At 41.2% G+C, this 16116-nt stretch overlaps 1 protein-coding gene across 3 annotated transcripts in view; it reads left to right on the top strand.

Moving 5' to 3' along the window:
- Positions 1-16116, top strand: part of LOC125464520 (rab effector Noc2-like) — a 201205-nt gene that overhangs the window by 35186 nt on the left and 149903 nt on the right. For all 3 annotated transcript variants that reach the window (XM_048556971.2, XM_048556973.2, XM_048556970.2), the window contains exon 2: positions 14642-14695. The gene's annotated coding sequence lies outside the window, so the exon portion shown is untranslated. The remainder of the gene's footprint in view (positions 1-14641; positions 14696-16116) is intronic.

Raw genomic sequence — 16116 nt, 5'->3', positions numbered from 1 at the left:
CCCCACCCCCCCCCCCCCCCCCCCCCCCCCACCACCGATCCTTCCTCAAACTCTGTTATCATAAGCCTCTACTCCTTTCTTCATCATGTTTTCTAACACTTCCCAATAAAGCCAATGCTATTCAGATATCCCTACAGTGCAGAGAGAGACCATTTGGCCCATTGTTCTGCACTGACCCTCCAAAGAGCATCCCATCCAGACCCAAATAAAATGAGGAACTGTGGATGCTGAAAATCAGAAACAAACAAACCAGAGGGGTTACTGGAGAAATTCAACCAACCAGTCTGTCAACATCTGTGACGAGGAAACTAGGCTGAATAATCTGTACTGCTTTTCAAATATAATTCTAGGTACTCTCTCACATTTTGACTAATTACCCATTTTACTTCCATTGTTTTAAATGCAATCCTAAAAGTCATATCCTGTGGAAGTTGACTGTTAAGTCGGAAATCCTGGCCAATCTGCATGATTTTGTTTTGGATATCTGCCAAAGACTGGTGGCGTAGTGATGTTGTTTCCTGTTTGGATTGAACTTTATTGTGATTCCTTCGTACAAATGTTGAATATATGATGCATCACTGCGAATAGGTCAGAGTTCCTGAAAAGGGAGGAAAACAACTTGGAAAGAAAAGTCTCCATAAAAATGGAAATAAAGCTTCAAGAATCCTAGAATACAAAGTGTGGAGCTGGATGAACACAGCAAGCCAAGCAGCATCGGAGGAGCACAAAAGCTGACATTTTGGGCCTAGACCTCAAGAATCCTTGTTGGTTTTGTAAACCAATTGACTGTGTGGTAAGTTGCTAGGCTACATGGAATAAACTGAAAACTTGCTTAGTCTGTGTGTTGACTACCTTTTAATAATCACTGTGAAAGCTAGCAACATTAAAGGCTCAGCACTCACGCAGTCTAAAATGGTTAGATACCAAGGCTTTTTTCTTAAACAGAGCTTACACAACATTTTTTTTCACTTCAAGTGGGGATTAAGTAGGTAAGGACTTGAAGGGAAAATCCAATTATTGACAACAAAATTTGATGGCATTTCTAGGTGAGGTATAGGAGCACACCCCTTAACTAAAACTTGATAATTTGTTTGTTACAAAAAAGATCTTCTAGTTCTACTTCTTCCTTTATGCTCTCACAAACAAACTTCACAATCATCCTTGGCATTACCTTATTTGGCCCCATTTAGTTTCCCACCCTGTCACAAAGACATACTTTGCTCTCCAATCTTTACAGCTAATACTGACACACTTCTCCCTTAAATTCAAACCATTTAATTGGTACTCTCATTCCAGTTGCCCAATCGCATTTTTCTGCGCCATTGCAAATATTATATATTCTGTCCCCTCCATCCTAAAGTACTACTAAAAACTTTTCTCTTTATTTGAATCTTTTCTTTCTGTGAGGACTGACTTTCAGCTTTTGTGTTCTCTTCTTTGTTCACTTCTATCATTCATTCTTTTCCCTCCCACCAAACTTGATTTGCTAATCACTTTTCTCCTTTTTTTAGATCATTTTCATCACATACTATTGATTCTTTTTTCCTTTAATTGACTCATCGTTGTTATCCATGCGCTCATTCTTACACTGACATCCTTTTTCCCGCACTCCCTGCTCATATGAAAGTCTAAGAGCTACCGCCTCAATACAGATGTTTGCCTCCACTTCTGCTACTGCCAGAGCACTAATCCTATCTGCAGATATTGTTCATCAACCTGTTCAAACCTGTTATGACACACCTCTGGAGAGGGTGGGAATTTAAATTTAGGCCTCCTGATCCAGAGGAAGGAACACTGCTACCATCTCTTCCTTGCCAAACTACGTCTAAGGGTGTGCTCCACAGAGGATAAACTGCCAGTGAATCTTAACAACAAGAGGCAGTTGTCACAGCAACAAATTATAATTAAATTTATTGCATTATAGCAGTACGTACAAGTACTTTGGTTTGTTAGGCATGATCATCATTCAACAGAAACACTTTTTCAGGTCTGATATCCTCGACACACATCACCAGGAATGTGAAGGTAAAGTAGCGTGAAACTGTTAAACTCTTATCTTTCTCATCTTTGAAGAAGGCTTGATAAGTTTGTAGCATGCTATATTTTATGGTCTTTCAGTAGTGTAAGCAGAATCACTCCCACTCTAGTTTGTCCCTTTTTAAATTAAAACCTGCATGTGCACTGTTGCATTCATACGTTTAACCTGAGGTTATAAGAACTATAATAAACATGTCAGTACATGGACACTGCAAACTGCTTAGAAATCATTTTCAGTAGAAATCCGGTGTGGTAATTTCATCTTTTTATGACTAATTATAGTGCGTCTAGAATTTGACTTCTGTTAACTACTTTATATTAAATATTAAATTTTGATATTTGATACAATGGAAGTTGTTGCAAGCTTTTTGTGAACTTTGTAGAGGTATTTGAATTTATTTGCTGGAATGTAATGATTTATGAGAAATGGAGCATAATTCTGTTTGAGCTGCCCATGCTGAGCAGACTGCAAACACAATTTTCGTTTGTTGCTACCAGTATTCTTTTAAACGTAATTTGTATGGAAAGCCTGACATCTGACATTTTGACCGTTTTAAGAAGCAACCGTCAAATGCCATTCAGTGAGGATCTGGAAATTGGAAAATAAACAATATAAATGTCAAGAAAGAAATATGAAATGTAGTCTTGAACCTTGTAATGAGGACCTGTAAAGGCTGGACAGCTTCATGAGAAAAACGATCAGAGTAGAAACTTTTTGCATTGATCGCATTTTATATTATGTGCATGTATTTACAGTCATTGATCACATTATGCATTTATAAACAAATTGTTAATAGCAAAGAACTCTGTTAATTTATGATTTGACTACCCTGCCCCCACCCCCACCCCCATTTAAAGCATTCTTTCTTGGGTGAAATATGTAGATCCCAAGTACTGATGGTCATTTATTATACAGAGGGTGGCAAGGATTGGACAAGGCTACAGGATGAAAAGATAGATTTGTAGCTCTTCTCTTTAATTTTATCATCTTTTATATTCACATTTGTGTCTGGTTAATATAAGAATGCATATTTTTTACAAAAACAATGTCTACATAAGCATTGCATCTACAATGAACCTGATGTTTTTGCTTGTACTGCATTGGCTTACCGCCAAGACTGTTATTGTTTGAAAGAAAGATCTTTGGGCATAGCCTTATAGGGGACTAAGTAATGTGGGCCAGATTTGTGGTAAAATTATGCAAAAGATCCAACTTGTTGCACTTTTTGTGCTGCTCTGCAAGTGCACAATGAGTGTCTCACTAGCTAGCGGCAATGAAGAGGGGGTTTTTAGCTTGTTAAGCACGTTATGGACTCCACAACTCACCTCCACATACTTTTGCTTTCTTTCTTATCGAACTTGTCAAACACGTTGGATTGAGAGAATCCCTGACATGAAGTCAGACCAGGTATTTGGCAATTTCAGCTCACCATTGACTGCAAAGAGCCTCCATGTTGTTTTGCTCCAAGCAGCATCTCTGAGAATGATTCACGTGCAACAGCTGCATTCACCGTCCCTCAAACTGGATTCAAAAATCTACAGTGATGTGATTGCTATCCCTGAGGGGATCCTTAACTGAGATCACTTCCCAATTCTACCTATTACATAGTACTAGATCTAAGATAGCCTCTACCTGGGTAGATTCTGCATTACCTTCAACATTTTCTGACAGACTAAGTATTTTGTTAGCTTATCATGTTAACTGATACAAGATTTATAGAATCTGAAATAGAACCATTCCATTCTGACGGTAAAGCCTGCAAATGTTTAGACTTTTGAAGTAGAAAGCTGCAAGGGTTAACTTTGGAATGCGAATGCAGAATGGTAGTTAAAATTGATACGTTAAATGACAGCCTGCTGGTGGGGAATTATAGTTTATTCATCTTACAAAATTATGTCAAGCAGTTTGTAGTGATCAAACTAAGCTTGATCATTATATTTTCAATGTGTGTTTACTTATAAAATAAAGCAGGTTAATTAGTTTCTGGCTTTGTTTTGGTAAGGTTTTTCAGTCCCCTTTCAAGAATTGTATCTAAGAGCCTGGAAGCCTTTTCTCTGGCCTGCACCTCATTGCTGTGGTTCTTTCCTGCTCAGAAGATCTTTTGCCATCTACTTATAGCAACTCCTGTCTTCCAGTCAGAATGCATCTCCATTTTAAGAGATGCCAGTTGGCTTTTTTTGATGCTTACCACACATGATCATGCTGAGTGCAGAGTCACTTAACAGCCAGTTTAGCACTGGGCTGCATGTCACATTCGTGGAGATGAGCAAGCAGCAATTTTCCCTCCGACCTGCATGGGTACATGGTCAAATGGCAATCAGCAACATTTCCTACAGGAAACAAATAGTTTATGGACATGTTGAAAATGTGCAATGCACTCAAGTGCATATATGCACTTATGTAGAAATTGCAGGAAGCAGAGAGTTTCCATGCTTATTGCATCACTTCCAGTGACCCTGGAATAATCATGCTTTGTGGTCCTGGTTCCCACTAATTGATCGTAGAAAACATTTAGCTTCTCGTGTATGTAAAGAATGATTTTAAATATTTTTTTAAAAAAACTTGCCCAGTTGTCAGGTATGCCAGTAGCTTTTTGTAATCAGTCTATTGGCTCGAATTTAAAACGAAGGTAGGGACACTGTGGGACTGCTGCCTCCTTACAAAAAGACTGATGGTGAGTTTAACCTGAGAGTCACCGTGTCTCGGGCAAGGTTGAGAAAGTGAAAATTCGTGTTGACCTCAGCCAGTGCAGAAATTGAACCTGTACTGTTGGTATCATGCTACATTGTGGTCTAGCCAACTGAGCTAACCAACCCGCAAACCATAACTAATACTGACTGCCACTCCCTCCACGCTCTCAGTTTAAGTTTTTGTTTCCAAAAAGCCTATCAGGACTGTCCTTGAGCTGTCTTCTTCTGTGGAACAGTTGGTCAGCTCATTTTCCTGATCAGCTGATGTACTATGACTCGGAAATGGGAAGTTCTGAGCTGGTGCTCTGATCCTGATCATTTAGTTAAAACCTGGACAATAGCCAAGACTCGTTAAAGTAATGAATCAAATGTTAAGAAAAAAAGTTGCAAATCACCTAGAATAACTTGAGGCCAAACCTTATGCTGTTGTGTGTAAAGTTGAAGTACTTTAAATGTATGTATCGATTTAATGTCATTTTAAAATGTGTTCATATTAATTTTGATTGAGTTTGACCTTTTATAAACTTTAGATGGCCTGAATCCAAAGCAGAATAATTATCTTTGCCTTTTACTGTATGAATTACTGCTGTTGGCTGAAATAGTTCATCTTTGATATTGTGGGGGTGGCATCATGGTTTGTCTTTTTTCTAGTTTTTGCTTATGCAATGTGAACATCACTGGCTGGGACAGCATTTATCTCCTATACCTAATTGCCCAGAAGGCATTTAAGAGCCAACCACTTTGCTGTGGACCTGGAGACGTATGTAGGTACAGATGGCAGATTTCTTTTCATAGAACATTACAGCACAGTACAGGCCCTTCGGCCCTCTATGTGGTGCCAACCTGTCATACCGATCTGAAGCCCATTTAACCTACACTATTCCATGTACGTCCATATGCTTGTCCAATGATGACTTAAATGTACTTAGAACATAGAACATTACATTCCTAAAGGAAATTAATGAACCAAATGGGTTTATCTGACAATCAACAAGGTCTCCTGTAGGCTAGCTTTTGATTCCAGTTTTTGTTTTATAGAGTTTGTATTCCATCATCTACCATAGTGGGATTCAAATCCATTTGTTAGGTTACCACTGCAGGGGACTGTCCTATAGGAGGATGGGGGTCAGGCATTTCCATCAGATGCCTTGTGTAATCAATGTCTCACTTCATTGTAGTTAACAATGAAACACAACTTGCCCTACAGTGGTACTAATTCTCACATTGGCCAGGTTTCACACTATATAACACATAGCAACTCGTGTGCTTTTGGATAACTGACTGCTATGGATAGGTACACATCTGTTAATTCCTTCAGCAAAGGCTCGCACAGGATGAGGACACAAACACAAAAGTTTACTAAGGTTTTGGAGTAGATCTGTACCTTGTGTTGTGGATGTTTAGATTGGTTGGCTCGCTGAGCTAGTTTGTTGTTCCACAGACGTTTCGTTACCGTGCTTGATAACATCCTCAGTGCAGCCTCTGATGAAGCGCTAATGTGTTTTCCTGTCTGGTGTTTAAACTCTGGGGTCGATTGCGATGGATTGCCTCACTTCCGGGTTTCCTCCATGGTGGAATGTATCTGGGTTCGAGTTCAATGTGTTTATTAATAGCCTGCTTTGTGGAGTGCCATGCTTCCAGGAATTCTTGTGCTTGTCTCTGCGCTGCCTGTCCCAGGATCATCATCATGTCCCAGTCGAAGTCGTGGTTCTCCTTGTCCATGTGGATTGAGATGAGTGAGTATTGGTCATGTCTTTTAGTAGCCAGTTGGTATTCATGTACCCTTGTTGTTAGTTTCCTTCCTGTTTGTCCAATGTTGTTTCTCACAGTCTCTGCAGAGGATCTTGTAGATGACACTGGTCCTGTTCATGGTGGCGAGCGTGTCTTTATTTGGGTGAGCACTTGTCTGTGGGTTGATGTGGGCTTATGTGCCACTCTGATGCCCAGCGATTGTAGAAGTCTTGTGGTGAGTTCTGACGTGTTCCTGATGTAGGGTAGTGTGATGAGTGCGTTGGGGCATGTAGAATCTTTCTGATGCTGTTCCTGTAGGCATCTCCTGACCTAGAACATGACCCCAGTGAAACCATCTCCAAGGACAACGTGCTTAAACTACTGGACCTATGCCTGACCACCCACTTCACCTTCAACAGCCAAACATACCAGCAAATCAATGGGATACCCATGGGATCGCCTATCTCCGGACTCATAGCAGAAGCCGTAACGCAAAGACTGGAAAGGACTGCCCTTCCGCAAATCCAACCTAAACTATGGACATGCTACATAGACAATATCTTTGACATCATTAAATGGACCACATTAGAAGAGACACACACAAACTCAAAACAACACCCTCACCGGAATAAAATTTACCAGAGAGGAAGAGAAGAACAAACAACCCATTCCTGGACGTCATGGTAGAGCGCAAGACAAGTGGGGAACTGCAAACGAAAGTACACTGAAAAGCGTACGCGCACACACACAGACCAGGTATTGAACTTCAACAGTAACCATCCCAGCACACACAAATGAAGCTGCGTGCGAACACTATTTTAAAAATGGCAGCGAAGCAGAACTGCGCCAAGAGGAGGAGGAATACCTCTTCCAAGTGTTCAAGGATAATGGACGTTCAAAGAACTGGGTCAGGAGATGCCTACAGGAACAGCATCAGAAAGATTCTACATGCCCCAACACACTCATCACACTACCCTACATCAGGAACACGTCAGAACTCACCACAAGACTTCTACAATCGCTGGGCATCAGAGTGGCACACAAGCCCACATCAAGCCAAGGACAAGTCCTCACCCAAACTAAAGACACGCTCGCCGCCATGGACAGGACCAGTGTCATCTACAAGATCCTCTGCAGAGACTGTGAGAAACAACATTGGACAAACAGGAAGGAAACTAACGAGTACATGAATACCAACTGGCCTCAAAAAGACATGACCAATACTGGGACATGATGATGATTCTGGGACAGGCAGCGCAGAGACAAGCACAAGAATTCCTGGAAGCATGGCACTCCACAAAGCAGGCTATTAATAAACACATTGAACTCGACCCCAGATACATTCCACCATGGAGGAAACCCGGAAGTGAGGCAATCCATCGCAGTGGACCCCAGACTTTAAAACCCAATGGGGAAAACACTGACACTTCATCAGAGGCAGCATTGAGGATGTTGCCAAGCACAGTAATGAAATGTCTGTGGAATAACAAACCAGCTCGGCAAGCCAAACATCTTCCAAAACAAAAGATTACCTTTTGAATGGAGTGTGCTTTTTTTTTTAAAGCTGTCTCTCATTTTAGTTTAGTCCCACTTGCCTACTCTTGTCAGTTTTGCTGGCATTAGTCAGTGTAGCACCTCCAATTGCACAGGCTTTTTGGCATGGTCAGATTTTGATCCCAAAACTAAGCATTTGCACAAAAATAATCCACCTCCATTACCATAGGGCCAAATAACTGAAGAGGTTTGTATTCACTAGATGGATACAAAACTGGCTTGGCCATAGATGGCAGAGTAGGGGTGCAAGGGAGCTTTTCAGAATGCAGATCAGTAATTAGTTCTGTTCCTCTGCGATTGGCGCTAGTAACTGGAGAAAAATGTAGGTGTTCTGATTGGTATTGTCTGCAAACTTACTAAAATTGGCAGAGTTGCAGCTAATGATGAGGACTGTCAAAGGGCACAGCAGAATATAGATAGCTGATTTGGGCACAGAAATGGCAGATGGAGTTTAATCCAGACGAATGAGTCCATGCGTTTTGGAAGATCAAATTCAGGTGTGAATTCTACCACAAATGGCAGAATCTTTAGGGGCATTGACATATGGAGGGACCTGGGCATACAGGACCACAGTGAGAGTTCACGAGAGCTTGGAGGAAGAAATCTATGCCAGCAGGTACACATTTGTGAACATGTTTTCCGTTTATGACATTGTTGATTTTAAAGCATGTCATCGACCATAAAGGTCGAGCAAAGTAACCTGCTCAAAGTTCTGAGAATTTGAGAGCAAAGCCTTAACACTCATTTCAGAAACTGGATGTTTCCTGCTGCTCTTTTCAAAGCTGCAGACAGACACAGGACATTTGCCCAAATTTAAACCATGGCAAATAAATCAAAACATGTTTGACACTTGTAAAAGAGGTGTGTATCTTTTTGCCTAAAAAGAAAACACCCCACATCAGGGTAACAAAGTAAGAAGCTGGATGAACACAGCAGGCCAAGCAGCATCTCAGGAGCACAAAAGCTGACATTTTGGGCCTAGACCCTCCTCTGATGGAGGGTCTAGGCCCAAAACGTCAGCTTTTGTGCTCCTGAGATGCTGCTTGGCCTGCTGTGTTCATCCAGCTTCTCACTTTGTTATCTTGGATTCTCCAGCATCTGTAGTTCCCATCATCTCTGATCACACCCACATCAGGATGGATTAGATGGAGAGAGGGTGATGCTAATGGTTGAAAGACTGTCAAACTGAAGTTGCATCAATTTGTTGTGAGACATGCGGTTGCTCCATACACTATACCACACTCAAAACCAGTTTTAAATTGATGGATCATTCTATAAATTTGCAGTATTTGCATATCAAATGTTAGTGTTAAGGACCTCCATCATCGTCGAGTCCCCATTTCTTGTTCAGGTACGATTTCGGTTTGTTTTCAATTTAAAATGACTAAACTACATTTAAAATAAGTGTACAAAAATATTATTTAGTTTTCTTCCCTCAGCTTAAAAATTATTCCATTAATCAAACTATTTGGAAATTTTATCTCACACTTCTGGGGCAGGATGGTCTTGAACCTCTTTGCTCAGTGGTTATGGATGTTATTGCAGTGCTACAAGACTCTCTGCAAAGAAATTTGTAACGAGAATACAGAGCTTTTAATTGACTGCAAGACCCATAGAGGCCATGAGCTAAGTAGTAGCTTAAAGAGGTAGGCTAGGAAGTTGAACACTTCCTAGGAAGTCCTGTGGAAGAGTCACCAGACCCAAAACGTTAACTCTGTTCTCCTTCACAGATGTGCCAGACCTGCTGAGCTTTTCCAGTAACTTTCTTTTGGCCCCTGGTTTACAGCATCCACTGTTCTTTCGTCTCTCTTGTCAGGCTAGGAATTTAGCTGCCAAACATACTAAGCATATTCCAGACCTAAGACAATTGGCTGGCTTGTAAAATAGCTTTGTTCTTTTTTGACATGCTTCATGGTAATCTGGAAAGATTTATCAGATCTTGGAAAAATATATACAATCTAGACACACAAACATGCTTTAATATTCCAGTTACTAATAACTTCTGCTGAAATTTAAAAAGGACTAATCCACTTTAAACTTGCCTACTTTCCTAAGTAAAAACTTTACTCTACTCTAATTTTCAGTTCCAACCTAAGTATCAATATTGAAAGGTGATTGTAAATCTTAAGATAACCACAGAAATTACAGCAAATAGTTTGGATTTTTTAATGTAACAAAGTGTGGAGCTGGATGGTCTAGGCCTGAAACGTCAGCTTTTGTGGTAAAGTTTACACCTGAATTTGATCTTCCAAAACACATGGACTCCTTTGTCTGGATTAAACTCCATCTGCCATTTCTGTGCCCAAATCAGCTATCTATATTCTGATGCTGCTTGGCCTGCTGTGTTCATCCAGCTCCACACTTTTTGTTATCTTGGATTCTCCAGCATTTGCAGTTCCCATTATCTCTGGATTTTTAAATGTACCTGCTTTTCACACCAATTTCCTTTTTCATTAAATAAATACATCTGTGTTTATAACCCTCTAGCCAGGAGAATAATAAAACTACGAATAATTTATCCTGCAAACTCAAAACCAATTTAATGTTGTGATTTAGCTATTAAGAAAAACTGATCTACTCACAGTTCATAGCTGTAATGTGCCTGAACACAATGCACACCATATTTAAACAGGAATGCCTTGAATGTGGTTAATATGCCTTTGGCCTTTGTTTGTTTCTCTGAAAACTGGCGAGTCCGTGTCAAGAAGCCAAGGAAGCTGAGTCATTTGCATGTATTCTGGAGTTCACAACTCTGGTTGGACATGTTCCGGGAGAATTTATCATATCAACCACCCTAACCAGTCAGGCAGCTGTCTCCAGGTTTTTTTTAAAGCAACAAAATTGTTCTAAGAAAATTAGAATAAAAAATGCCTTGATAGTTTTTCGTCTGGGTTGCTCATAGCACTATTGCAGAGATATATCTTTCATTCCTGGAGACTCCAATTGTCCTATTGGATTGATGTTACCAACATATATACTTGTAGCAGCATTGCTAGATATGTCTCGAGATTAAGGATCCTGATTGACTTCTGTTCCCTCTTTGACGTTTAATTTAACTTGTTTTGTTAATCACTTGTGGGATGCGAACGTTGCTGACTGGGCCAGCAACTATTTCCCATTATTAATTGCTCTCTAGAAGGTGATGGTGACCTGCCATCTTGAATTGCTGTAGTCCAAGCACTAAGTAGCCCACAATGTTCATCCCTTTACGAGCACAGTATTTATAAATGTAAAATATGTGTATCATGTAGCAGAAATTTGGGGGTCGGCAATGTTGTTGTGATAATGACACTGGACCAGTAATTCAAATCCTTGGGAAAATGTTCCAGGGACATGGGTTCGCATGCAAAGAGAACAATTTGTACTGCACAAGAAATGCATCTAAAATGTTTCTCTTGCAATATAAATTGGTTCCTTTGAAAGATGGTATTCTTGCATTTGCCTGATGAGCACAAGATATAAAGCTTCAACAGCATGTCTTCTTTTCAGCAAGACGCAAATTCATTATTGCCAAGTGACTACGCTTTAAAGTATTCATTTCAGCAAGAATAAATAGCATCTTCAATTGGTAAAAATTGTGAACTGATACTACAATGATTATGACGAAGCAGATGCTACTTAATCAGATCAAGCAGCCATTGCAGAGTGTGGTCAGTTTATCCCTTTTTTGTCTCAGTCAGAACTGCAAATTTACAGTACAATACAGTGCAGCACAGGAACCGGCCATTTGGCCCACTAAGCTTGCACTGACTCCTAATCCTTACTTTAACCTGCTAATTATTGCCCATAAGCAGTTTCTGTCCCTCTTTGCTTCCCATTCGTGTACCAATGAAGACATGCCTTAAACATTGCTACTGTGTCTGCTTGCACCACTTCCATTGGCAGTGCATTCCAGGCACCCACCAAACTGAGAGAAAACAACTTTCCTGCACATCTCCCCTAAAAATTTCCCCCTCTCACTTTGAACCTATGCCCTTTTTGTAGTTACTTTTCACCCTGGGAAAAGGACTCTGGCTATTTACCCTAACTATGCGCCTCATAATTTTGTGTCCGTGTGCCCCTCAGACTCTTTCCAGTGAAGATCATCTAAGTTTTTCCGACCAGTCTCGTTACTAAAATGCTCCAGACAAGACATTTTCCTGGTAAACTTCCTCTGCACCCTCTTCAAAGCATCCACGTCCTCCTCGTAGTTTGGCAACCAGAACTGCACACACTATTCCAAATGAAGCCTAACTAAAGTCTTATACAGCTGTATCATAACTTGTCAACTTTTGTACTTGATGACTTGGCCAATGAAGGCAAGTGTGCTGTATGCCGTCTTGATCACCTTTATTTATCTGTGTTGCCACTTGTTGCAATCTGTGGACCTGTATGCTGAGATCCCTCCATATGTCAATACTTTAAGATTCTGCCATTTATTGTACAATTGTTACCTGAATTTGACCTTCCAAAATGCATCACCTTGCATTTGTCTGGATTAAACTCCGTCTGCCATTTTGTGTGCAAATCAGCAATTTATTTGTATTCTGCTGTACCCTTTGACAGTCCTCCTCGCTATCTATCTGCAACTCTGCCAATTTTGGTGTCACCAGCAAACTTACTAATCAGGCCACCTACATTTTTCTCCAGATCATTAGTACTAGCTCTGATCCCAGCAGAACACAACTAGTTACTGATCTGCATTCTGAAAAGCACCCTTGTACCCTTACTCTGTCATCTATGACCAAGCCAGTTTTGTATTCAAGATAACAAAATGTGGAGCTGGATGAACACAGCACGCCAAGCAGCATCTTAGGAGCAGAAAAGCTGATGTTTCGGGCCTACACCCTTCATCAGAAATGGGGGGGGGGGGGGAAGAGAGGAGAAGAGAGAGTTGGGGAGAGGGCTCGGAAATAAATGGGGGGGGGGGGGAGTTGGGGAGAGGCCTCGGAAATAAATAGGGAGAGAGGGGGAGGTGGATAGAAGATGGTTAGAGGAGAAGACAGGTGGCGAGGAGACAGACAAGTTAACAAGGTGGGGAAGGAGCCAGTAGAGGTGTTTGTAGGCAGGAAGGCGATAGGCCAGTCCAGGGAGGATGGACAGGTCAAGGGGCGGAATGAGGTTAGTAGGTTGGAAATGGTGGTGCGGCTTGAGGTGGGGGGGAAGGGTTAGGTGAGAGGAAGAACAGGTTAGAGAGGCGGGGACGAACTGGGCTGGTTTTGATGCTGTAGGGGGAAGGGAGATTTTGAAGCTTGTGAAATCCACATTGATACCATTGGGCTGCAGGGTTCCCAAGCGGAATGAGTTGCTGTTCCTGCAACCTTCGAGTGGTATTGTTGTGGCACTGCAGGAGGCCCAGGATGGACATGTCATCTAAGGAATGGGAGGGGGAGTTGAAAATGGTTCATGACTGGGTCCCCAAACCTCTACTAGGTTTCCTCGATGTCGAGGAGGCCACAATGGGTACGGCAGATGCAGTATACTACTTTGGCAGATGTGCAGGTGAACATCTGCTTGATGTGGGAAGTCTTCTTGGGGGTGAGGGAGGAGATGTGGAGGCAGGTGTAGCACTTCCTGTGGTTGCAGGTGAAAGCGTCAGATGTGGAGGGGAGCGTGGAGCGGACGTAGACGACATGTCCATCCTGGGCCTCCTGCAGTGCCACAACGATGGCAGGAACACCAACTCGTATTCTGCTTGGGAACCCTGCAGCCTAATGGTATCAATGTGGATTTCACAAGCTTCAAAACCTGCTCCCCCCCCCCCCCCACCCACTGCATCAAACCCAGCCCAGTTCATCCCTGCCTACCTCCACCTGTTCTTCCCCTCACCTAACCCTTCCCCCCACCTCAAGCCACACCACCATTTCCTAACTACCAACCTAATTCCACCTCCTTGAGCTGTCCATCCTCTCTGGAGTGACCTATCCCCTCCCTACCTCCCCACCTACACTCACCTCCTACTGGCTCCATCCCCGCCTCTTTTAACTTGTCTGTCTCCTCTCCACCTATCTTCTCCTCCTATCCATCTTCGATCCACCTCCACCTCTGCCCCTATTTATTTCAGAACCCTCTTGCCCCTCCCCCATTTCTGATGAAGAGTGTAGGCCCGAAACGTCAGCTTTTCTGCTCCTAAGATGCTGCTTGGCCTGCTGACCAGCTCTACGCTTTGCAGATGCTGGAGAATCCAAGATAACAATTCCTTTTTATCCCAGTTTTGTATCCATCTAGCTAACTCACCCAGGATCCCCTGAGACTTTACCCTTTGTACCAGACTGCCTCTATTGTTGCAATTTTAACAAAAAACCAAGGTCTCATGTGCTGTTGGCTTTGAAGCAGACTACTCAACACCTCCCTAGCTCAATTTTTCTTCATTTTTTAAAAAAAAAGGACAAAATACACCTCTTACAGTCATAGTACTGCCACAAACTGATTTTCCCCTTGTCATTCAAGATTCCGGAATCCTGCCATTCCTGTGGTGTGAGAAATAGGATTTTTAATGCACCAGCACAATGGAATCTTACAAATACTGATAGAAAATATCATCCTGGAATTCCGCTTGTCTCCAATTTAAGCTTCACAAGATGTTGTAGTTCTGTGGTTTGTGGGCTATTTGAAATCATTTTAAAGCATTCCTGTTTACTTTCTGTAGGTGGAATAGAATGCAGCAAGAACAATTTGACTTTTGAAATTTCCTGCTTCTAAAGTAAGTACATTTCCTTTTGAAGGGGCAAATTCTGGCTAGAATTTGAAAGCCAGAAGCATTATGTCACACCATTACTGTGCCTGTTAAAATGTATAGCTAGAATTGAATCCTGAATACTTGGCTCAATCTGTGGTTAAATATTTATATGTTTACATGACAAAATGAATAAATAGAAGTAAATGCCATTAGTTGGCTTAGTTGGTATTCTAAACCAGAAGATAATCAAGATTTCTATTAACTAATCTTAAATTATGTAATGCCTTTGAGCACCTTTTCAAGTGAGACTATATTTATGCAACCTTGAATTCTTTTATTACTGCATACGTTGGGATTAGGATAGTTATATTCTAGGGAGCAGTGAATGAATCTGTTCCCCCACCTTAACCTTGGAAAAGCCACATAGCCATTGCCTGGTACGTAAAACTGGTTCAAAAATTTATACTTGCGCACTTTTCTGTTGTATTGCGTGTGTTATTGGTCAATTTCCACCAACATCTAGTGAAATGTCTTCTCTAAATTTTGTTTTGTTCTTAGTTTTGCATTTATTTAGGGCCAGGTGCTATTGCTATATTTTGAAAAACAGAAGAAATGCAGTTAATAAAACAAAAATGCATTAAAAACAAAGTCTAAGAAACCAGTCAAGGACATAGATACGTTACTGAAAATATGAGAAAGACCGACAAAAGATACATTATTGTAAACCATGCCTTGTGTAAGAGATAAGGTGACAATACATATGTGCATGTACATGTAGATAGCTAATTATGATGTTTTCTGCTTGAACTTGAACTTAAAAATGTCATTGTTGTCATGTTGTTTAGTGAGTTAATTGCCTCAAATAGATTAAGGATATACAATTATTGGGCATTGATTGAAATACTTTGGACACATGGAAAGAGGAATTTCATGTAGTGTTGTCTATTTCTGCTACCTGGAGGCCTATACTGGCAGTTCAGTTTGCCATCAGTGGTTTGGCATGGAGGGTATTCTGTCCATGCAACTAAAGTTGCTTCCCTGATGTCTGGACCACCTGTGATTTCTGCAGCCTTGATGAGTCCAAGTTCTATGCCTATATTGGATGTGCAAGATTTGCATTCCTTTTTCTATTATTAAAGGGGTCATTCCTCAATATTTACTTCATTTCAGCCCCAAGTTCCTAACCTTTGGTGCAGTGCACTTCAGTGATGCAACTTGGACAATATCTAGTGTCCTTTTTTAGCCTGCTCCTGAGCAGTGTTGTTTATTCTAAATGAAGCAATTTTGGTGTTACCCTGCTGATTGCAGCATTGACTTCGGATTCTGGAACTCACTGTTGCCCATGTGCCTCAGAGGCTCATGAAGTCGATAAGAAAATTAGAGGGAGTGCTGCTTTGGGCCTGACTGATTTGGCTAATTTGTATACCTAATTATATTTGTCAATA

The sequence above is a fragment of the Stegostoma tigrinum genome, chromosome 27 (genome assembly GCF_030684315.1).
Source record: "Stegostoma tigrinum isolate sSteTig4 chromosome 27, sSteTig4.hap1, whole genome shotgun sequence".
In the NCBI taxonomy this organism is placed as follows: Eukaryota; Metazoa; Chordata; class Chondrichthyes; order Orectolobiformes; family Stegostomatidae; genus Stegostoma; species Stegostoma tigrinum.
The sequence above is the reverse complement of the archived record's forward strand: the minus strand, read 5'-3'. Positions and strand labels throughout refer to the sequence as shown.